Source organism: Chiloscyllium plagiosum, unplaced genomic scaffold (genome assembly GCF_037043375.1).
Source record: "Chiloscyllium plagiosum isolate Xiang-an unplaced genomic scaffold, Cpla_swu_hap1 HiC_scaffold_21, whole genome shotgun sequence".
In the NCBI taxonomy this organism is placed as follows: Eukaryota; Metazoa; Chordata; class Chondrichthyes; order Orectolobiformes; family Hemiscylliidae; genus Chiloscyllium; species Chiloscyllium plagiosum.
This window is the reverse complement of record NW_028270159.1, coordinates 87019050-87044670: the sequence shown is the minus strand read 5'-3', so window position 1 is coordinate 87044670 and position 25621 is coordinate 87019050.

The window sequence follows — 25621 nt, the reverse complement described above, 5'->3', positions numbered from 1 at the left end:
GTGTATCTCGTCCATGCTCACCACATAGGGAAAATTAAACAAGTCTCGTTCCCCAGCATTTGGCCCCAATCCCTCTAGACCCATCCTATCCAGAAACTCATCCGATTACCTTTGCAAGTTTCTGAGTGTAATCGCCTCCTCCACTTCCTCTGGTAGCTCATTCTAAACACGCACAACCTTCTTTGTGAGAAATGTGCCTCAGGTCCTTTGTAGCTTCAGCCCACTCTCCTAAAACCTGTGCTCTCAAGTTTTCAACTCTCCCCAGTTTGGGTAAAACACTTAAATACTCAGTTTACAACACTTCCACAAGATCATGTCGTAGCCGTTACGCTGCAGGGAATGTTGTCCCAGCCTATTCCAGCTCGACTTACGGTCCAAGCATTGACGAAGTCCTTGTCAATATTTTGTCAACAATTTCACGTGTCTGTTTTAATTTTTTCAAGATGTCAATTACGCCGGACAACAACGAGCACTTGGAAACAGAAAGGTGAAGCGCAAAACGGCTTCAAATATCACTGCTGGACACACGGAGCCGCGGCAAGGCCGGCCAGGACTTGTTTTTTTTTAGTGCAGTGGTTATTACGTTCGCTTTAAGCGCGAAAAGTTCCCCTGTTCTTACGCGGGCATAAACGACTTTGTCTATCATTTGCCGCCTTTGTCATAACGAGAATTGAGCTTTCTTGCTTGCTTTCCCATCTGCAAACTTGCCTTCAAATTTGCTTGAACAAATCTGCTCTCGTAGTGAAATGTAATGCAATTCCATTTCATTACTGTGCAATGCATTGTAAAGTTTTTCTGTAACCCAGTTCTGATCATTTACCATTCTGTTTGCGAGTGTAGTTACCGCGTTCTGATCCTTCCACGAAAAGCAGTACCGCATTTGCATTCCTTGCGCAGGCGGCCCGGCTCAAAGCCAAGGAAGACGCAGATGCTCTGCTTTCACAGTGTACCACCGATTCCTGTCTGTCTGTCAAATGTACCCCAAAGTCGTCTCTGAAAGGCCTCATTTGGAAGCTGTCTATCATTATTCAACGTGCGAGAGTTGGCACCAGAGGTCCTGAATCATGTTTTGGAGCAGTTCGCACGTTAGTGGCTCATTCAATCAGCAACAGCAATGAAAGAAATTACACTCTCAGAGGAACCTCTGGACGTGGACTTTCATAGCGTATCTCGTATTAACGTGCGCTCCGAGATCTAAGCCACGTTGGAACTGAAACGGAGGAAGCGACAGAGAGACTGCAGAATGACATCACATCCATTTGGTTTTCTTTCAATCACTGAGGAATAGGAAAATGTAAAAGGGGAGGGCGAGTGGAGAAGTGAGGCAGTTGCAGCTCTGGTGAAATTCCTTCTTTGTGATTCACTCAGCAACCAGAGATGTGAAGGTGACTCAGGCGTGAGAGCGCTTCATTTCGAGAACAAAAAGCACTCAAGTGCAATTCGCACTTCTTTGACACATTCCGGGGTGGGGTGAGGTAATTCCCTTTTGACTTATGTTAGTATGTTTAGAAACTGCCTTTTAGATTGAGGTGAACAGAAACTGCATTTCTAATAAGCACCATGGCATTTAGCAAAATTTATTGAGTCGCTTCTCGTCGATTCCCACACAGGTTTCCAACTCAGTTGGTATCCATGTGGCTCATGTCCAGGAGTGAGCATCTCTGCAGCAAATTGCACGGTGAAGGCAAAAGGCAAGGAAAGTGGCATCTCGAACTGGCTCCGAGGTCAGAGCATTCTCACAATGTGAGCTGTCCTTCTCGGATTGTAATGCTACCTCCGGTTTTAAGGTGGAGAACATTCTTTGGGACTCTTAATCTGCGAAACAGACACAGTGACTGAAACTATGCTGCACGGTATGATGTGGATCACGGCCTGCTCAGCTTTGTGCATTTTTCCTGTAGTCCGGTGTGTTTCGAGTTCCGTGTAAACGTGAAAGTTGTCCTGTTTCGATCAAAGGGTGAAATCATTTAGCAAAGCAAGAATCGAAATTGCAGTAATGTCAAGCAGCTCATGGTAATTTTACCAACGCATAACCACACGCACTCACATATAGTTTTTTAGCTGAACAGTGTCTGAGAAAATAGACTCAGTTTGCAATTGACTTTTGTCGGGATTGGTGGGCTATCATTATCCGCTGTGAAATTGATATTGTAGCCGGGCACATCCCAGCAGCTGTGCTAGTCGAAGAGGGATCATGGAATCCTTTACATGTGAGATTGCATCTGTTGTTGTGCAGGAGCACAATTGGAAAGGCAAAAAAATGAAAGGCAGAGCTAGTTGGTAGTGTGCCGAGCAGTCTAAGGCGCTGTGTTTAGGTTCCCGTCTCGACAGCGGCGTGGTTTCCAATCACGTTTTGCAAATCAGCTCTACAAAATGCTGTGTCACTCACGGCTGTATGAATTTTCAAAAGAAACATGGGCTTGCTTCCTGAGAAATTAACTGTGGTGGGGGAGAGTGCCAAGTTTTTCAATGTGTCTGTGCTGTCATAATCGTATTCACCTCCTGCACTGCAACTCGCAAGCAGCACTACTGTTGCTTCATGTTCCAGGCAAGTTGAGTTTTTACTGGAACCGAATGGAGACTGTTATTTCATCGCTGTTGTGAACCAAAGTCCTGCAGTAACTCAACTTGTCGTTATTTGGTTTTCTGGCGAATGGGAAAATTGTTCCAATGAATTTCGATGTGATATGTTATTGAATGTTATTTCCTTCATTTCCGTCCTGGAGACATCGGAAGGGAAAGGTCATCTAATCGAGACTGTGATTGGGGAAATTCACTTTTTATGGCCCATTCTTATTATGTTCTTTCTTTCTCTCTTCACAGCATTGTCTGGGAAGTGGTGGTGCACTAAGGCTGCAGTATGTTTGAAAGAGTAATTTGGAAATACCCTGTTGTTAGTCGTGTATTTACTTTATAACTCATGCCATTGGACTGTCTCACATTTAGCATTCATGCTTCGCTGTGTCTGAAAATGCATGAGGTATGCCAGTTTTGTTTGTGTTCCATGTTAAATGCTTTCTGTTTCGCGATTCGCTCAATACATTACGAGTTAACAGGGTTTCTGAGGTAACTTCCAGCAGCAAAAATCCTCAACTGAGGATCTGGGAAAATTTCACGGAGTATGGTCATTCGGAGCAAAAGTAAGGAAGTTGTTCGTTTCTGTAGTGTTTCACAATGCCACCTTTCCCGTGAGCAGTCGAACAGAGTAAATGATTGTGCCACAGACATCGACGGCAAGCTCCGCTAAAAAGTAATTCTTTATTGCCGGTGTAAGCAGCACAACGTTATTGGGGGACCCTGCGTGGAAACAGATACTTCACTGACCACATAGCCAAAATGAAACAAGTCCCGTTCCCCAGCATTTGGCCCCAATCCCTCTAAACCCATCCTATCCAGAAACTCATTCGGTTATCTTTGCAATTTTCTGAGTGTAATAGCCTCCTCCACTTCAACTGGTAGCTCATTCCAAACACGCACAACCTTCTGTGTGGGAAATGTGCCTCAGGTCCTTTGTCAATTTCAGCCCACTCACCTTAAACCAATGCTCTCGAGTTTTCAACTCACCCCAACTTAGGTAAAACACGTAAATACTCAGTTTACAACCCTTCCATCAGATCATGTCGCAGCCGTTCCGCTGCAGGGAATGTTGTCCCAGCCTATTCCACCTCGCCCTACAGTCTAAACATTGACGACGTCCTTGTCTATATTTTGTGATCAATTTCACGTGTCATTTTTTTACGTTTTCAAGATGTCAATTACGCTGGACAACAACGAGCTATTGGAAATAGAAAGGATAAGCGTAGAATGGCTTTAAAGTTCAGTGCTGGACACCACTGAGCCGCGGAAGCGCCGGGTGAGGCTTGTTTCTGCAGTGTAGCGGTCATCATGTTACTTCATGCGTGAAAGGTCCCCAGTTCAAAACAGCGCTGTTCTTCATGTGCAGCCTTTTACATTGACGAGAAAGGAGCTTTCTTGCTTGCTTTCCCATCTGCAAACCTGCCTTCGAATTTGTTTGAAAAAATCTGCTCTCGTAGTGAAGTGTAATGCAATTCCATTTAATTACTGTGGAAAGCATTATAAAGTTTTTCACCAACCTGGTTCTGATCATATGCCATTCTGTTTGAGAATGTAGGTACCGCGTTCTGATCCTTCCACGAAAAGCAGTACCGCATTTGCATTACTTGAGCAGGCGGCCCGGTTCAAAGACAGGGGAGAAGCTGATGCGCTGGTGTCACAGCGCACCACGGATTCCTGAACTAGTCTGTCTGTCAAATATACCCCAAAGTCGTCTCTGAAAGGGCTCAATTGGAAGATGTCTGTCGTTATTCAACGTGCGAGAGTTGTCACCAGAGGTCCTGAATCATGTTTTGGAGCAGTTCGCACGTTAGTGGCTCATTCAATTAGCAACAGCAATGAAAGAAATTACACTCTCAGAGGAACCTCTGGACCTGTGCTTTCATAGCGTCGCTAGTATTAAGGTGCGCCCCGAGATCTAAGTCATGTTGGAACTGAAACGGAGGTATCGACAGAGAGGCTACAGAATGAAATCGCTTCCATTTGGTTTTCTTTAAATCACTGAGGAGTAGGAAAATGTAAACGGGGAGGGCGAGTGGAGAAGTGAGGCAGTTGCAACTCTGGTGAAACTCCTTCTTTGTGATTCACTCAGCAACCAGAGACGTGAAGGTGACTCAGGCGTGAGAGCTCTTCACATCGAGAACAAAAAGCACTCAAGGGCAGTTAGCACCTATTTGACATCTTCCGGAGTGGAGTGGAGTGACGTAATTACCTTTTGATTTCTGTTACTATGTTCAGAAACTGCCTTTTAGATTGAGGTGAACAGAAACTGCATTTCTAATAAGCACCATGGAATTTAGCAAAATTTATTGAGTCGCTTGTCGTCGATTCCCACATAGGTTTCCAACTCAGTTGGTATCCATGTGGTTCATGTCCAAGTGTGAACATCTCTGCAGCAAATTGCACGGTTAAGGTAAAAGACAAGGAAAGTGGCATCTCGAACTGGCCCCGATGTCAGAGCATCCTCACAATGTGATCTGTCCTTCCAGGATTGTAATGCTACCTCGGTTTTAAGGTGGAGAACATTCTTTGGGAATCTTAATCTGCAAAACAGACACAGTGACTGAAACTATGCTGCACGGTATGATGTGGAACACGGCCTGCTCAGCTTTGTGCATTTTTCCTGTAGTCCGGTGTGTTTCGTGGTCCGTGTAAACGTGAAAGTTCTCCTGTTTCGAGCAATGGGCGGAATCATTTAGTAAAGCAAGAATCGAAATTGCAGTAATGTCAAGCAACTCATGGTTATTTTATCAAGTCATGACGGAACAACATTCTCATCCTCGCATATACATTTGTAGCTGGAAATATTGTCAGAAGATAGATTTCAGCTTTCCATTGAGTTTTGTGAGGTTTGATGAGCTATCATTATCTGCTGCGAAATTGATATTGTAGTCGGGCACATCCCAGCTGCTATGCGAGGAAGGCATGGTTCGCGGAATGCTTTCCCTGTGAATTTTCTTCTGTTGTTTTGCAGGAGCACAATTGGAAATGTATGAAAATGGCGGTGCGCGCGGGTGTAATAGTAGCCGAGCGACGGCGATGGATCCAGCTTCCAGTCTCTTAGGAGGCGTCGTTTCCAATACCCCCACTGCCATTTCTTCGGGAAAACAACAAAGCTGCAGCGTGTTTAAGTGCCGTATTCAAATTTTAAAAAAGTCCTGGTCGATTTGCTTCTTGGAGAAATAACGGCGGTGTGAGAGAGTGCAGACTCTCTCAAAGGGGTTCGCCTCTGACATGTATAATCGCAAGCCGCTCTATTGCTGCTGTTTTTTTTCAGGCAAGTTGAGTTTTCACTGAAACCGAAGAGAGACTGTTATTTCATTGCTGTTGTGAAACAAAGTCCTACCGTGACTCTACCCGCCGTTATTTAATGTTATGGCGAATGGGAAAATGATTCCAATGAATTGCGATGTCATATGTTCTTAAATTTCTCCCCCTTCCTTCATTTCTGTCCTGGAGACGGCGTAAGCGAAATGTAATCTAATCGAGACTGTGATTGGTGAAATTCACATTTTATGGCCCATTCTTATTGTGCTCTTTCTTTCGATCTTTTCAGCACTTTCTGGGACATGGCAGTGCACGAAGGTTCCAGGATGTTTGAAAGAGTAGTTTGGAATTGCCCTGCTGTTAGTTGTGAGATTAGTATATGGCTCATGCACCTGGTTGTGCCCGCCAGAATCTACCCTCACCCTTCCTGTCCCTCTCCGCTTCCGGATATCAACTACCCCTTTATCCTTCACCCATTCTCTGGTGGGTGGCCGTTTCGTCTGTCAATTTCACTGTCCAGCTTCTGCCCCCCGGGAACGAGCATCAATATATCCTCCACTCATGGATTCACATCTGGCGTTCATCTCCCCACTGGCCATCACTGGCAGATATTTACCAGACCACAGGGTGTTGCAGAGGACATGCAACTCAGCGCAGAGCAGGCTGCACTGGCCTGCAAAGACCTAAAAGCAGTCCCGCACAATTCCCTTATAACTAAGAACACGTGGCACCCCAAAGATCTCACAACCATGATGGGGCATGTCGCACAACCAACAATACATTTCACATCATTTAGGCAAGACAGACCCCTTCGTCGAGCATGCACTGATTGGAAAGGGCGAGTTTTGTGTGCGCTATGGGCACAGTAATAGAGCCATGCAGGCTAGCTGTTGTCTGCCTAATAAAATACAGTTACACTCCGACAGGGAGCAATCTGCCATCAATACTATAATACCCGTATCACCCGCAGCAGTACTGGAATCAAACCAGTTATTGAATCACCTCTGCAACAGGGAATCCTCGTGCCCACACCTCATGCAACGCTCCTTCCTTAACTATCCCGAAGCATGGAAAATCATGAAAATTGTGCTTTGTGCAAGATCATAGGGCTGTCAGTGCCACTGTTGTTCCCTGCTTCCCAGTAGTCCAGGACACAAATGCTATCCTGGTCAGTACATCCGCCTCCTGCACCTGATATTCTTGTAATCGATCTTTGCTCAGCCTCACTCGCCATGAAGTTGATCCCTGAAACTTTATGTTTTTACATATGGCGGCTGCCAAAATACATGGCCCGGCTTTCCCCAAGGATATTCGGCGAGCCTCAAATTTATGCTGCTGCAGTATACCTCACCCTGTCTACCCTTCACCTACCATGCCTCAGCACGTGCCTCCAGTATGCGGATGGCTTGCTGTTAGCTGGCACCTCCGCTACTCCATGCAAGCAGTTTACTGCAGCCTTGCTCTGCAGTCTGGCACAGGATGGGCAAAGGGTGTCTATCAAGCCCAGAGTGTCCTCAGAGCACTGTCCAAGGAGCAATTGGGTGTCATCACCCAGCTTCCCCTAACTGCCACGAACAGGCTGCACAAATGTTTCTGGAGCTGGTAAGCTCCTGCAGCCCATGGATTCCCGTCCATTGTGCTATTGATGCACGTCTGCGGGAGGCAACTTCCCCTAAACAGCCAGCCAGAGTGAAGTGAACATCCGAAATGCAACGGGCATTCACTGAACTGAAGCAACAAATGATTTCCACTCCTGCTCTGACAGTCTCTGATTACTCACAGTGCTTCTATCTTTATGTAACCAAGCTAGACAGGTTCGCGCCTTGCATTTTAACACAGCTTCATGGGGATCTCCATCGCCCTGTTGCATTTTGTAATGTTTAGTTATCACCTGTTATGAGAGGAATGCTGGCATGTTTGTGTGCCGTGGCAGCAGCCACAGTAACAGTGGATAAGGCCACCCCCAGTGTGCTAGATCACTCGTGTACTGTTTTGGTCCCACTATCGCTCTCCCTGCTGCTTCATTCAGCAGCAATCCAGCACCGTACTGCAACTCTGAGAACTGGTCATGAGGTCACTTTGTGATCTCGGCAAACCTTTACCTACACCGCGCCCTAGCTTTGAACCCCGCCACCCTAATTCCGCTCAACTAACATGATTCTGCAGACAACCACAACTGCTTGGACCCTGGTTCAGCATTCCTGACAAAGGGCTTCTGCCAGAAACATTGATTTTCCTGCTTCTCGGATGCTGTCTGACCTGCTGTGCTTTTCCAGCACCATTCTCATGTATACTCTGATCTCCATCATCTGCAGTCTTAACTTTCGCCTGGTTCAGCAGGTGTCCTGACTGGTCTGAAAAAACCCTGACCAGATTCTTTTCAACAGCAGCTCTTCCTTCCGGCCATCAGACCTATACACATTATCAGGCCAAGCCATCTGCACTCCCTTCACCACTCTCGAATGAGCTGCTTTACCAGATGGGGTGGCCACACGGGCGGCAGAGCTCTTTGCTCTCATTAGAGCCTGCAACATAGCACAGGGTTGCACAGCCAATATCTACACAGACTCCAGATGTGCCTTTGGAGTCGTTCAGGACTTGGGCGTAATATGGAAACAGAGGAAGTTCATCAGCTCAGCAGTGAGACCACTCCAACGTGCAGCAGTCATTGCCAACATCCTAGAAGCAGTCCTGCTGCTTGCCGCTGCGGCAATTATAAAATGTGACGCCCACAACTCTACCACCGATCCCGTCACCCAAGCAAACGCCTCAGCTGATGCAGCCACCCGGGAATCTGCACTATCATTGGCGACTTATGCCCTACAGACCACACAGGGTGGTGAAACCTCAAGAGCCTCCTGACCCTCTCGATGCAGTCCGAACAGCACAGCAAGCCGCCGCACCAGATGAGAGGGCCGCATGGGCCTGCGTTGGTGCCTACAATCACCGTCCTTGCAGGTTCTTACCCACCCCTGCATCGTCTACCTGAAAGACAATCTGCACTTATTGGCACTGGCAGCACACGGATCGGACTCAGAAGCAAGATGCTGTCAGCCATTCCTGCTATGTAGCGGGATTCACTGCAGCTGCCCAAGCCCTGCTGTCACAGCGCCTCATCTATCCACCAAAAAATGCAGGGAAGCGGATGGCCAAACATGACTAAATAAAAGTTCCTGAGGTTCATTTCACCCACCTTCTAATTGATCTTGCCCACATGCCTCAGAAGGAGGAATATCCTAGTTAATGTCGACATGTTTTCTAAATGGGTCAAGTCATTACTGATCAAAAAATGCCCCCAGAGCAGTGATAAAGTGTATCCTGCACGACGTTATTACAAGAGGTTTCTATGTCAGGGCACAGAGAAACATAAGGGGAATGGGGCCCATTTCAACGCGAAGCTCATTACTGCTGACTGGGACGCCCTCTGGATGCCCTGGAGATACCACATTATGTACCATCCTCCAGTCATCAAGAATGGTGGAGTCAATGAACGGCAGCCTCAAAACCACCCGCCCTAAAATCATCAGGACACAGGACTGGCTTGGCCAGATGGTCGACCACTGGTGTTTTACACAGGAAGAGGATAGGGAAACCAAACGACGGATTTTACACCATTTGAAGTGCTAATGGAACGACTTATTCCCACAGCCGGACCCCCCAAACTAGCCAATGACACAGCGCTGCTCTGAACACAGGAAACTCTCTTGAATTAGGTTCAAGCCCTTAGTAGAAGGATTACTTTAAACCATGATTTGCAAAAGCTGCAGTGTACTGGGCACTTGGGTGTTTCTCTTCTTCCCACTGATGGAAACTGAATAAAGATTCGTGCATCTTGTGTTCTTCACTGTGTCTCAAACCTACACACACGCAACATGGATGCTGTGAAAAAAATAAACACTACGTAGTTAGGCAATAGTGTGGGGGTAATTAAAAAAAAACAAAGCTGCGGTGTCCACACCACGGCAGGAACCACTTCACCAGTTTAAACTGGGCACGATGTAATGAGACAGTCCCTGCCGAAAGATTCTCTCCCGTAGATGGAAAGGACCACTCGTGGTCTGTCTCACGACCACGACAGCTGTCAAGCTCTCAGGGAGACCAGAATGCGACCCACTGAAAGAGGGTCCGCTTCCACAGATGGACAACCAAGTAGAACGGGATACAGCTCCAGACACCACAGAGGGATCCAGCTGCTCGCTGCAGCCATCGGGATCATCACTCTTGGTCTGACTTGCACATAACCACTGATCGGTAACAGGACACACAGAACAGGGCACTTTATCCACCGTGAGCCGTGGGTGAACGTTTTCCTTGATATAACCCACAGGGTATACCCAGAGGGTAAACAAGACCAGCTGCTGGGTCTGTGATGGTTTCCCTGAACATTCCCACGGGGTTATTCCCCATGGCGCAGTCCCTTTTAACACTGCAGAGATGGCAGAATTGCAGCTAAAACTGGACAGGTCCCAGGGGTCACAACGATCAGTCTGCTAATCAGACCGCCCATTCACGTGGCTAATAGCTGAGACTCCTGGAAATCCGCAAGATACCACCTCGACAAATTCACAGGATGGTTCTACACAGCCCAGAACCTCTCACATGAACACCCAACCTTGACCATCACTGACACCACCGCATGGGGTTCACACACTTCTGTCTGACGAGAAGCCAGCCATCCACACGGGTGGCTGGCTGGATCTGGTGCACTAACTCATTGCTCTTGAGCTCTGCAGTACTCTGGTCTGGAGCAGAGTGCAGCGTCCTAGATAGACTTGGCCACAATATGTCTGCCCACAATTCCATTTTCAATAATATTTGGGTAGGATTCCAAACCCACCAGCTAAGAACATAAAATGACACTTAATTTGTCTGCGGCCACAAGGCATACCCTGGATGGCTTTGTCATGGGCTGGCACGTGGTATGCGGTCCCACTCCTTTACCACTCCCAGTCGTCTCCTTTCCAGAAGCTTATTCCCCCCAGAAAACACACCCTCACTGCGCCAGACGAGATACCCTCTCCCCCCTTTTTGTGAGAACATACGAAACTCTGCACCTTGACATAGAGGCACATTAGTTGGCCAGCACGCTGGAGGAGATAACATGCCATGGCTGAAGGGCTTGCCCAGCTGAATGCAGAGGCTGTCGCAATTCGCACTGTGGCCCTACAAAACAGAATGGCCATGGACGACTGGCTGGACAAAAAAGGGGCACAAGCGCCTTCATAAGCAAACACTGATGTACCTACATCCCTGAACCCAACGAAAATATAACGGACCTGACACACCACTTTCCACAGGCTGCTGCTGTCCCAAATGAACCGAGGTGCCACTGGGACCTGTGGACCTGCGCAACCTCCTGGTATGGCTCACGGGGCATTGAACTGCTAGAGGAACTGATATCCTTTATTGCGGTTGTGGGTATTATTATCCTGGTCATGGTCCTCCGTATGTGCTGCTGCCGGTTTTGTACAGCACTTTTACCCCTGCTCTCCTCACAAACCAGCTTGTACAATTTCGCTGCAGTGAGATTCCCTACCCTGACACAAATTACGCTTGGTCAGATTCAGACACTGACTACTATCTCTCTGACACCGAAGCCCCACCACTGATAGCCTCCCCTGTCTGGGCTACATTGCATCTTTTCGACATGCTCTTCAGCAAAGGGCGAACCGTGGAAGAAAATCTGGTACACTTCCCACTCACAGCACAACCACATAAAAAAACACAGAAGCATGTTGGCGAAACACAGAAATCATACCTGCCAACACACACAGCACATACCCACAATGCCTAAGTCGTGGCCAAACAGGCGAATATCGAATCCAGATATTCTAAGCTTCTCCCAGACCAGATAATAACTTCTCAAACAGCCTTCCCAGTAAGCTCCTCGCCTCGACCATCACTTCAGTCCTAATACCCTAAGCGCAGTCTCGTTTCCCATATAAACCGATGGCACATAAACAAAGAGGCAGACGGAGAGACTACAGAAGACTTTGCTCCCAGGAGGAACACAATGGCCAGAACTGAATGACAGGAGAAGGAACATTTACACATACTCGTGAAGATAGGAAGTACCGTTAAGAATTCTCGAGAAGACATTTTCACCCATTCAAGGAGATGGCCTGGAATATCCAGTGGCAATTACAAATGAATTGTTACTGCCAGACGCTTGTTTAAATTCCATTTAGTTTATTGTTTTAATCGCTTTACAATTTTCGCCACTATGCTGTTACAGCTTTAAAATTATCCTCTTTGTTTTGTACCCCGATGAAATCTGCCTGCACTCTCTGCTTGGGGAGAACATTCTTGCCATCTGTGCAGAGAATCAGTTCTGGGTCAGCCTGGTACATGTCTGTACCGCGATGTCAATTTGTTTAATCAAATTGCTTGCCAGCTTTGTACCTGATCTCTGATCCGTTTGGCTGAATTTCTCCGACACCTCGTGATCATGAATTGTTTATGTTTTTACCCTGTTATCAGTCTCTCGTGGGGGATTTCGATGAAACCCACATACACTACATCATTTTCACTCCCCTCATTTGAACATCTGATCACTTCCTCAAATAATGTAATCAGATCTGTTATGCATCACCTCCTCTGACAAAACCATACTGACTCCTTGATCAAACCTTGCCTGGACAAGTCGCAATTAATTTCCTCCTTCAAAGGTTTCTCCAATCGTTTCCCGATCACTCCTGTGAGACTCACTTTGCTGTATTTCGCTGGTTTGTTTTTGCCTGCCTTGTCAAAAGGTGGAATCCCATTAGTAGCCCAGCAGTCCTCGACCAACTCCCCTGTGGCCAAAGAGGAATGTTAACATTGGTCAGAACCCCTTAAATTGCTCCTTTGTCTCACAAAGTTACGTGTGGTACAACTCCACTCTGAGCTTGGGATTTGTCCACGTTTAAGACTCTCAAAACCTCCAGTATAATCTCAGTTCCGATATGAAACTGATCAAGAACCTCTAAGTGCATCTTCCTGCATTCTCTACAGATGTCTTCCCACAAAGGGACGGCTCGGCAGCTGAATGTGTAAAGTGATTGATCCATATATCTTTACAACTGTACACTACAGTAATCTCACACTGGAGGGAACGCATTCACCTATTTTAACTGAAAAACGCTGTTTTCAGCTTTTGCGCCTATTACACCTTTAGCTCTGATACCCAATGGCACATTGTAACAGTGAGAAAGCGTTTCAGTGTTTTCTAACCGAAAAAAAGACCGCCACTTGATGACACCTCCTGCGTGGACTCCAATCCGTTCACATCTGACATGAGGGATTTTTTTCTCTCTGCTGTTCATCACATCCAGGATAGAATTGCGGTAGAAATGATTGCTATCTTCGTTGATCTAAGAAGTCGATGTCGACGGCTCACCTTGTAATGGGAACTATCCACAAGAGAATTTTTCAAGAGGATCACAGTTCTGTCATCTGAGCAGGGGATCATTGCACAGGCAGAGTAACAGGCTGCTACCAGGTCATGCGCAGTCATTCTTCTTCGAATATTCACAGTATCCGACTCTAACTAAGCAAAACCAAATGGTGCGAGAAAACCTCAGGGGTCTAGCAGCATCTGAGAAAAGAAATCAGAGTTAACATTTCGAGTCCAGTGACCATCCTCAGAACTGACGATAGCTTGGAAAATGTTGGTTTATCTGCAGAAGATATAGTGGGGTGTGGGCGAGGGTAAGGAATAAACAAAAGGGCTGGATAGAGTTCAAATAGAGAGAAGAACAGTTGAACAAAGGAGTGGATGATGATCTGGATGGCAGGGTGAATAGCTGTTATTGGAGACTGTTAGTGGCGAACCATATGTTGTGTGTTATGGCAGGCTAAGTGACAACAGGGCCTTTGCCTGTTTGATAGAGAGATAGGATTGGGAGAGTTCAGGCCCTAAAAAAATGAAAATGATATTGGGTCTGGAAGGCTGCAGATACCCCAAATACAAACTGAGGTGGTGTCCTTCCAATGGCCCAAACACGCCTGGAAGGTGTGTTTGGGCCATTGGAAACAGAGGAGAGAAGACGCCAATAGACAGGTGAGTAGAGACAAGAAGCAAAGGGAAATAATATTAGAGAAATCATCAGGACAAGAAACCTAACAAAAAGGCACTTCACCCGAATGCTGGTCGCATTTGTAACATGGTTGAAGACTTAATGGCACAAATCAACATGAATGAAAATGATTTAATAGACGTTAGAGAGATACAGTTAAGGGCTGTTCACAATTAGGAGTTGAATATCCAGGAGTACGAGAGTATTTGGAAGTTTAGAGAGCAGTGTAAAGAAGTTGGTGTCTCTCTGTTATTCAAGGCCGAAATCAGGGCAGTGTGAAGAGACAATATGTGTTCTATTGGGAATGAGTTTGAAGTACTTTGCGTGGAAAGTAGGAATTCTAAGAAGAAAACGTTACTGATAATTGCAGTCTATAGGCCAGCAAATAAAAACTCCACTTGCCCCAACCCCCACCTTTTCCTCCGCTCCATCGATGACTGTATCGGCGCCGGCTCATGCTCCCACGAGGAGGTTGAACAGTTCATCCACTTCACCAACACCTTCCACCCAGACCTCAAATTCACCTGGACAGTCTCAGATTCCTCCTCCCCTTCCTCGACCTTTCTATTTCTATCTCAGGCGATCGAATCAACACGGACATCTACTACAAGCCGACCAACTCCCACAGCTACCTGGACTACAACTCCTCCCACCCTGACCCCGTAAAAACGCCATCCCATTCTCCCAATTCCTTCGACTCCGCCGCATCTGCTCCCAGGAGGAGCAGTTCCAAAAACGTATAACCCAGATGGCCTTCAAGGACCGCAATTCCCCCCCCCCCCCCCGCCCCGACGTGGTCGACGATGCCCTCCACCGCATCTCTTCCACTGCTCGTCGCCCCTCCAACCGCCACCAGGACAGAACCCCACTGGTCCTCACTTACCACCCCACCAATCTCCATGTACAGTGCATCATCCGCCATCATTTCCGCCACCTCCAAACGGACCCCACCACCAAGGATATATTTCCCTCACCTCCCCTATCAGCATTCCGTAAAGACCACTCCCTCCGTGACTCCCTCGTCAGATCCACGCCCCCTCACCAACCCAACCTCCACTCCCGGCACCTTCCCCTGCAACTGCAGGAGGTGCAAGATTTGCACCCACACCTCCCCCTCACCTCCCTCCAAGGCCCCAAAGGAAACTTCTATATCCGCCACAGATTCACCTGCACCTCCACACACATCATCTATTGCATCCTCTGCACCCGATGTGGCCTCCTCTATATTGGGGAGACAGGCCGCCTACCAGCGGAGCGTTTCAGAGAACACCTCTGGGACACCCGGACCAACCAACCCAACCACCCTGTGGCTCAACACTTCAACTCCCCTCCTACTCCACCAAGGATATGCAAGTCTTTGGACTCCTCCAGCGCCCTACCACAACAAAACGACGGTTGGAGGAAGAGCGCCTCACCTTCCGCCTAAGAACCCTCCAACCACAAGGGATGAACTTGGATTTCACCAGTTTCCTCATTTCCCCTCCCCCCACCTTGTCTCAGTCATATCCATCGAATTCAGCACCGCCTTCCTGAGCTGCAATCTTCTTCCTGACCTCTCCGCCCCCACCCCTGTCGGACCTATCACCCTCACCTTGACCTCTTTCCACCTATCACATTTCCGACGCCCCTCCCCCAAGACCCTCCTCCCTACCTTTTATATTAGCCTGCTGGACAAAACTTCCTCATTCCTGAATAAGGGCTTATGCCCGAAACGTCGATTTTCCTGTTCCCAGGATGCTGCCTGACCTGCTGCGCTTTTCCAGCAACACATTTTCAGCAAATAATAACATCAGGTGAAGGTAGTACACAAACAAATAAGCAATGCCTGTTAAAATGGATCAGCTATTATCATTAGGGATTTTAATTTACATGTAGCTTGGTCGAACCAGCTCAGTCACAGTACCTTTGAGGTGGAGGTCGATGAATGTACCCATGATGGTTTGCTTGAACAGTATGCAATGGAACCGACGAGGGAGAAAGCAATCATTGAACTGGTCCTGTGTAATGGAACAGGAATAATTAATGATCTCATAGTTAGGGATCCTCTTGGAACGAGAGATCACAATATGGCAGAACTTCGAATTCAGATGGGGACTGTGAAGATAAAATCCTGTGCATGTAAACGGGGCACAATAATAGAACGAGAGAGCACCTGGCTAATGTAGACCGGAAACAAAGGTTATTTGGTGGGACAGATATCGAGCAGCGGAGGACTTCCAAAAAAGATTTTTTTGTAGAAGTGCTCAGCAAACGTACTTTCCAGTGAAAAGGAAAGACTGCAAGAAAAGGGGTATTCTGCGTTGCGTGACATCGGAAATAAGGGAGGCTACCAAAGTCAGAAAGAAAGCATACCACGTAGCTGAGAACAGCTTGAAACTGGAAGATTGGGGAAACTTTAAAGATAAACATGACGAAGTACAGAATACAAAGACGGGTAGCAAAAGTTTCTATAAAAATATAAAACGAAGGAAAAGTGGTTAAAGTAAAGGTTGGTCCTTTCGAGGATGAGAAGGGACATGTAGTTATGCGATTGGATGAACTGGCCGAAGCATTGTATTTTGTGTCCGTCTTCACAGTGGAGGAAGCTAATAACATGCCAGTAAGTTATAAAGAGACAAATGTAGGTGAGGATCTGGAAACAAATATTATTACAGAAGAGGTAGTGTTAAGTAAGCTAATGGAGCTGAGGATCGACAAGTCTCCTGGCTGTGAGTGAATGCATCTCAGGGTATTAAAGGAGATTGCGGGAGAAACAGCAAGTGCTCTACTGGCAATTTTCAAATTCACTAGACTGCGTGGCCGTCCGTGCAAGTTGGAAAACAGCTAGTGTGACACCACTGCTGAAACATGGAGATGGATAAAAGATTGGGAATTATTGATCCAGACAGAATGCTCTCAATTGCGCACTGATAAAGCTTAATTTTTGCAGTGGGGAAGATGCTCAGGTCTGTTATCAAGGAAGAAATAGCAGGGCATCGAGATTGAAATTGGAAAGACGCAAGAAGGTTCATTAAAGTTCAAGCAGAGATGTTATGTTACAGCTGTAAAAGGTGCTGGTGAGGCTATCCTTGGTGTACTGTGTGCACTTTTGGTTCGCTTCCTTGAGAATGGATGCACTGGCACTTGGGTGGGTGTGGGTGGGAGGAGTGGTGCAGAGGAGGTTCGCTAGGTTGATTCAGAATTTGAGGGAGTTGGCCTATAAAGAGAGACTGCATATATTAATATTATTTTCTTTGGAATTTAGAAAAATGAGGGGGCTATCTTACTGAAACATAAAACTCTGAACGGAATAGATTAGATAGAATTAGAAAGGATGCTTCCACATTCGGGTGAAAGCCTAACAAGAGAGCATAGCCTCAGGATTAAAGGGAGAAAACTGAGACTGCGTTCAGAAGGACCTTCTTCACCCAGACGGATGTTAATATATGGAATACCTTGCCCAGCCAAGAAGTTGACGCTCATTCATTAAAAGTTTTTAAAGCTAAGAGCGATACTTCTTTTGAATAATAAAGATAATAAGGGATACAGTACGAGGGCGAGTAAGCGGACCTGAGTCTTTAATAAGATCAGCAATGATATGATTGAACGGCAGAGCAAGCTTGAAGGGCAGGATAGCCTATTCCTGCTCGGATTTTTACGTTCTGTGCATTAATGTGTCAGAAAAACAGAGATGCAGGGGGAAGACTCCCATGGGGCGACTTGGTTCAGTTGTTGGGAGTGAAGGCAGATTGCAAAAGGGTTTACTGTAGGGAATAGTCACTGTAGATGGTGGACAGGGATGGGAGAGGGATATATGTCTGATCATGGCATCTCGCTAGTGGTGGTAGAAATTTAAAAAAAATTGGATGATCACTTGAAGCACCACTGCGAATACATTTGCCAAATTTTATAGGTGCGCAATTGAGAGCATGTTGTCTGGATGTATCTCTACCTGGTATGGCACCTGTTCCATTCAAGATCAGAGACGGTTACAGCGAGTGGTGTACTCGGCCCGGACAAATATAAAGGACAACCTATTGTATGTTAGCATATTATTTATACATCTATGCAACTTAACTCTGCGATATGCTTGCATTGATCGCAAGACAAAGCTTTTCACCGTGCCTCAGTGCACGTGACAATGAATTCAATTCAATTCAATTGTGGAATGTCGACGACATGGATTTTTGGAGTAGCTTGTGGTGGAGCCAAGTAGGGAACTGGCAATACTCGATTTAGCGTTGTGCAATGAGGCAGACGAGACAAGGGAGCTGAGGATGAAGGAACCCTTCGGAAGCGGTGATGATAATATGATTGAATTTACCCTGCAATTACCCTGAGAGGGAGAATATACAATCAGAGGTAACGGTATTAAAGTCGAATAAATGCAAGTACAGAGGCATGAGGGAGGAGCTGGGTGAAATTGGTGAGGAGAGGAGCCGAGCAAGAAAGCAGGCAAGTGGAAATGCAGTATCAGGAGTGTTTGAGCGTAATTCATCAGACACATCAGAGACACATCCTGTGGAAAATGAGGCATGGTGTAGGGAGGATGAGGCAAACATGGTGGACTGAGGAAGTCATCAATAGCATAAAAGCAAAAGAGAAAAAACATAATGTGGCGAAAGGCAGTGGGTAATCAGATGATTGGGAAAATCACAAAGACCTACAAAGGGCAACAACAAAACAAATGAGGAGGGAGAAGATTAAACACAAGATAACGACTAATATAAAGTAAGACTGCAATTGTTTCTTTATTCATATAAACGCAAAAGAGAGGTAGAAGTTAACAATGGGCCATTGCAAAATGATAATTGACAGAAAGTAGTGCGGAACAAGGAAACTGTTGAGAAACTGAAAAATTATTTTGTGCCAGTCTTCACAGTGGAAGACATGAGTTATACCCAAACATACAAGAGATACAAATAGATGTGTGTCTAGTAGCCATCACTGTGAAGGTGCAAAAAAACACTGAATGGCCTGAAGGTCGATACATCATCTGGATCAGATAGAGTACCCTTCAGAGTTCTAAGGTAGACAATTGAAGAAATAATGGATACGTTAGTGGAGAGCTTTCAGGAATCGCTAGAATCAGAAAGGGTGCTATGGGACTGAAGTATCACATACGTAACACCCCATTTTAGAAAGAAACAACGCAAAAGCTGGCAAATTACAGACCAATCAGCCGAATCTTGGTTGTGGATGAGATCCTGGAATCCATTCCATTGGAAGAAATTTCTGAATACTTGGAAGTGCATGTTAAAATAAAGCAGAGTCAGCAATGTTTCGTCATGGAGAGGCCATACTTGAGCAAATCTGCAAAAGTTCCTCTTTGAGGAAGTAACGAGGAAGGTAGACCAAGAAGAGCCATTGGATGTTGTGTGTCTGGGCTTCATGAAGGCCTTTGATATTTGCCGCATAGGAGGCTACTGAACAAGAGAAGGGCCCAAGGTTTCAGAGGAAAGCTGCGCTCGCAAGGCAGAAAGCAGTGATTGGGAGCAAAATGATCCTTCTCAGGATGGCAGCTGGTGACAAGTGGCGTTCATCAAGGCTGTATTGTCACCACAACTTTTCATTTTCTCCATTAGCGATCTAGGTAAAGTACCTGAGGGCACTCTGTGTCAATTTGCAGGCAATGCAATGGCAGAAGGACAGGTAGCATTGAGGAGGCGGGGATGCTGCAGAAGGATATGGACATGTAAGGAGCATCGGAAAATAAATGGCAGGTGGAGCACAATGTTGGAAAGTGTGAGGTGTTGGACTTTGGTAGGAAGAATAAAGACATGGACTGTTGTCTAAATGGGGCGAAGGTGCACAGATCTGTAGTGCAAGGATACTTGAGTATTTTAGCCCAGGATTCTCTTAAGATGAACTTGCAGATTGAATAGGTATTTTGGAAGACGGCTGCAATGCCGACGTTTATTTTTGGAATATTTGAATATAAAAACAGGTTTGCACTTCCGCAGCTCTATAACAGTCTGGGCAGATCACATCGAGATTACTGTGTGTACGTTTGGTCCTCAAATTTCAGGAAGGATGCACTGGTGCTGGGGTTGTTCAGAGCTGATTCACCATTATGGTGACAGAAATGAGAAGCTTGACACATGAGGAACGTTCTGGATCAGTGGTGCTGGAAGAGCACAGCAATTCAGGCAGCATCCGAGGACAGGCAAAATCGACGTTTCCGGCAAAAGCCCTTCATCAGGGATAAAGGCAGACAGCCTGAAGCGTGGAGAGATAAGCTAGAGGAGGGTGGGGGTGGGGATAGAGTAGCATAGAGTACAATAGGTCTGTGGGGGAGGAGATGAAGGTGATAGGTCAGGGAGGAGAGGGTGGAGTGGATAGGTGGAAAAGGAGCTGGGCAGGTCGGACAAGTCCAGACAAGTCAAAGGGACAGTTTTGCTGGAGGTTAGAAACTAGGATGAGGTGGGGGAAGGGGAAATGAAGAAGCTTTTGAAATCCACATTGATGCCCTGGGGTTGAAGTTTTCCGAGGCGGAAGATGAGGTGATCTTCTTCCATGCGTCTGGTGGTGAGGGAGCGGCGGTGAAGGAGGCCCAGGACTTCCATGTCCTCGGCGGAGTGGGAGGGGGAGTTGAAATGTTGAGCCACGGGGCGGTTTGGTTGATTGGTGCGGGTGTCTCGGAGATGTTCCCTAAAGCGCTCTGCTTGGAGGCGCCCAGTCTCCCCAATGTAGAGGAGACATGAGGAACGTTCGATGACTCTGGGTCAATACTCGATGAAGTTTAGAAGAATAAGAGAAAATCAAATTGGTACTTATAGAATCGTGAATCGCCTAGACAGAGTGGATGCTGGGAAGGTGTTTCCATTTTTAGTAGAGACTAGAACCCAAAGGCACAGCTTTGGAGAAAAGGGAAGACATTTGAGAGCAGTAATAAGAGACACTTATTCAGCCAGAGAGTGGTGAATATATGGAATTCGTTGCTAGATAAGGCTGTGGAAGCCAGTGCTGTGATTATATGTAAGACTGAGGTATGTAGCAGCGTGGTTGTCAAGGATATCAAGGTTTATGGAGCGAAAGCAGGAGAATTGGGTTTAGAAAGTATCTGTCATGATTTCATGGCAGAGCAGACACACTGCGCTGAATGGTTTAATTTCTGCTCTATTGTCTAATGGACTTATGCATCGAATGACTTCCATCTGCAAGTTCTCCTCCGAGGAACGTGCAAGCCTGACTTGGAGCCTTGTCAGCGGAGATCTGATGGAGTGCTGATCAAGACATGATGTGCCAAATGGTCTATATACGCCCTCCATCTTCTCTTTTATCATTCTTCATAAAAAAGATGAATGCAATGATCACATTTGTGGCCAGTCCTCTGACTCATCTCTGAACAGACGGTTGCTAAAGTTCCAGCATCATTTCCCTGATCTTATATTGCCACCTGCGATCAAGAACAGAAAGTGTCTCCAATCCCTCGAGACCACTGATCCCTTGTACAATCACCTTCAAAAATTCGTGAATGCCTACTCCAATTTCTCTTTTATTACTTTTAACCACTCAGTATTCACTCTTTTGTCATTGTTTCTCCCCAAATTCATTATCACCCACTTCACTGGATTGAATTCCTTTCAGCACTTTTTTTTGCCAATTGTTTCCAATCTCCCTGCAGTCGATTGTTTCATCCTAATGGTTAAGTACATGACTAATTGTTACATAATTTGCACACTGCTAAATGATCACCACGACAAATAATTAAAAATCGTTAACCAATATGAGAAAAAATGGAACTCATTGAAGCCATGTTTCATAAGCTCACAGAGGACTCCAGAATTGGAGACTGTAAAGAAGGTGATCTAAGATTCCAGAAGGATCGTAATCCAATGCGCCTTTGGGCTGAAAAATGTCACATGGAGTTCAATCTGGATAAATGGAAGGTATTGCATTTTGCTACATCAAATATGAGTAGGGCTTATACAAGTTGTGATTGGGCGTTGCGTAGTGTTGCAGAACACGGAGACCATGGATGCAGTTAAATATTTCCTTTCAGTTTGCTTCACATGGAGATGGAATGGTTAAAAAATTGTCATCCTGCATTCGTTGCTTAGTCCTTTGAGCCTCGGAGTTGGTACGTATGTTGAAGCTGAATAGCATATTGGGTGAGGTCTCTTCTGGAGTACTGCGTCCAGTTCTTGTCACCAAGTAATAGCAAGGAAATTATTAAGCTGGAGTAGGGTTAGAAGAGGTATACCAGGGTATGGCTAGTGGGGAAGGTTTGTGTTAAATCGAAAGGCTGGACAGGCTGAGAATATTTTCACTCGAGCATTGGAATTTGAAAGGCGGCCTGATAGAAATTTATAAATTATGGAGAGTTCTGATATAGTTAACTGTAACTGTCTTTTCTCCAAGGAGGTGGACTACAAAACGAGAGGGCAAACGTTTTGTTGAAAAGAGAGAAATGTAAAATAAGACATGAGAGGATTGTTTTTAACAGAGGATGGGTTATGTGTCCAATTCACTTCCTGAGGCAGTGAGGAATGGAAGTACATTTACAACGTTTACATGATATTTCGATAAATGAATTGTAAAGTTTCAGTGGGATTTAAAAATAGATATTCATTCCTACCTTGACCATTATTTATTGCGCAGAGGGCAGTTCGGAATCAACCACGATATTATGGATCTGGATTCACATGCCAGCCAGACCAGATAAGTATGGCAGTTTCCTTCTCTATCAGGCACTAGTGAATCAGATCTACAACAACTGATTCAACATCATCATTAGACTCTTCAACTCTAGGTATTTGTAGAAATAAAATTCCACCATCTGCCATGCCAGGATTTGAACAGAATTATATCTGGACATTCATATTAACAATGCAGTAATAGTATTACAAGGGCATTATTAACCCTAAGCAATTACAGGAGCTGTCAGATGCGAAACGTTTAGTTTGGCATTATGTTCAGTATGAGCTGGTAGGAGTGAAAGGCCTGTTTTCATGTTACATGAGTCTATGACTTTGACGGTATTAAACTGGCAGCTAGTTGGGATTAAGTGCAGCATTGACAGTTTAATTGATCTCCTTCTGGGATATGTAATCTTGTTGGTTACTCTGGAGGTTTGTTTTGCGCATTGAGCCCTCCCCACACACGGGACTGTTGAACAGTCTGTCCCCAGTTTGACTGAGTAAATGAGTTTCCACTTCAGCAGGTATTTGAATCCCGCATTGCCTGGTATCTCTGTGATATCCGTGCCCTTGTATCTACCCGGAGTGAACGATTGGTTTGAATCATGTCCACGCAAACGCAAGTCCCGTTGTCCATGTTGTGAATGTGTTTTTATTCTTCCCGATATGCCCACAGGGTGTCGATGTCACTGGTCAGGACAGCATTTATTGTTCATCCTGATCCGCTGTTGCCTCGCTGCACGAGAGATATGGATTCGATCACAGTCTTGTGTAACTGTTTGCAGTTTGCACATTCTGTCTTTGCTTGTTTGAGTTTCCTCCCACAGTCTGAAGGGGTGCAGGTTACTGCGATCAGCCATGGAAATGAAGAGGAACGGAATAGGTATGGAATGTGGGTTTGATAGGATGTGCTTCGGAGGGATGGTGTCGACTCCAAGGGCCGAATGGCCTGCGTCCGCACACGGTCGGCATTGTCGGATTAAGGGTCAGCTACATTGTTCTGGCCCTGGAGCCACAAGTAGGCAGGATTGGGTAAAGATGGTAGAATGCCCTGCGTAAGGGACATGCATGAATGGGATTGCAGGAAATTAAAGTCATGTTCTCTGTTCCTGAGGTCAGCTTTTCATTCCAGGTTTTATCCGACGAATTTTAACATCACCAGTTCCGTGTCTGAGTCCCGAAGGATGACTCGTTTATTATATAACCACAACACAACCTTCTCCAGGTTGCAGTATTTACTGGGAACAAGAAGCAGATTCTGAGGGGATGAGAGCAAAGGCAGTTGTTACTGCCAATGTCAAAAACATGGATCCAAACATGAAAATGAAATGTCGAACCTTGCCACCCCAAAGTTAAAGTCTTAACACTCTTTAGATGCGCCAATCGGCTGTCTCAGCAACATATACTGCTTATGGCTATAATATTATAAATGGGGGCAAGTATTCTCTTCCGCCCCGTTTTTGATCAGACGCAATCCCAACCTCGGAAATACACGCACTGCTCTCCCGTCATTGCATCCCAACTTCGAATTTGATCTTCATGGCTGCTTCACACAGTTTCCCTGATCCCGAATCTGGAACTGGAATTAAGTGTGATTGCCTGCAACAGTTGTTATGCTTTGTGTGGGCAAAGTGATGAAGTGGCCGATGTTAAACTATAATGCTATTGAAGCATACGTTTGAACAATATCCTGCACTGTGCCATGAGTTTGGAGAGTTTCATTAATCCCATTCTCTAATACTCTCATTCATGTAATCTCCACAGTCTCTGGGAACTAAAAGATTCAGCCCATTCTGAGTTCCCACATGCCTGTCGTTAAGTCCTGATATTGTATATTATTCCTGACATTTCCTCAGCTAAACTACGAGCTGCAGTTGGCAAGCGGGGTCTGTGGAGAGCTGCTACCGTTTAATATTTCGTCTCCTGCGTTGTGATTGCCACGACTTCGGATCGACTCTACATCACGATAGTCAGTTCTCTCAAAGTTTTTATTTTGGTGAAACACGGTAAGAAATTACTCGTTTTTACATTATAATATTCTCCGAGGTTTTGATTTGTTTTCCATTGAATTTCGTTTTCTGATATTTCGGCATTTCTTGTATCAGCATTTAACCCTAAAAGTTCTTAAAGATATATTTCCCTCCCACTCACCCTAACTCGCTTTTCCGAACCTCGTCTCATTTGACTGAGGTATTGCACAATTTAACATACACTTTCACGTTGATACCATCTACTCACTGTTGCTGGATGACCATGCCCCAATCTCTTCTTTGGCAGGTTTAAATCATTCAATTCGTTTGGATATCGTAGCTGTGTGATCAATTCTCCTTTAGCGGTTTTTACTGCCGTGGACCAGAGATTATTGGAACGTGAGACTCAATAAATGGACACAGAGAATAATTGGGAAAAAAGAGACTCTATTGGAATAGATCAGCCGTGATGGCTTTCTGCGATTACCTACTCGTAATATCGCTTGATTGTTAGTACGAAAGGCCAGGTAACATCCCAAGGTCGATGGGTTCAATTCCCACCACACCACGACAATGGTAAAATATGAATGCAAGAAATGCCTCCAATTAAGGGTATGCCAAATCCGTTGCCTGAAAGACCCATATGTTTCACTGACGTCCTTGAGAGAAGGAAACAGCCGTCCATGTCTCCTTTGGCTTCCACGTGTCCCCGCACCGCAAGCCAATAAATGCTGCAGAGCCACACCATATGCTAGTGCGAAAACGCAACAACGGTTCATTCGGTTCTACTTAGACTATTGCCTGCTGTTCATGTAAGTCCATGGATGTGATCGCACTGGGAAAGGTGCAGGAGAGATTCACTCGGATAGTGCCTGGTCTGAACAGTTTCTGTCATGAAGAAAGACAGGACAGACTGGGATTGTTTGTCACCATGCAGAGAGGTTTGCGAGAAGGTATGGTTAACTTATACAAAATCATCAGGGGTATGTATTAGGTAGACTGAAAGTAGTGTTTCCCATCGACGGAGATATCGATAATAGGGGGCCAGAAATTTAATGAGAAAGACAGAAAGGTTTAAGTAGATGTGTGGAAAAGCATTATAGGCCGGCAGGTGTTGGAATTTGCAACACTG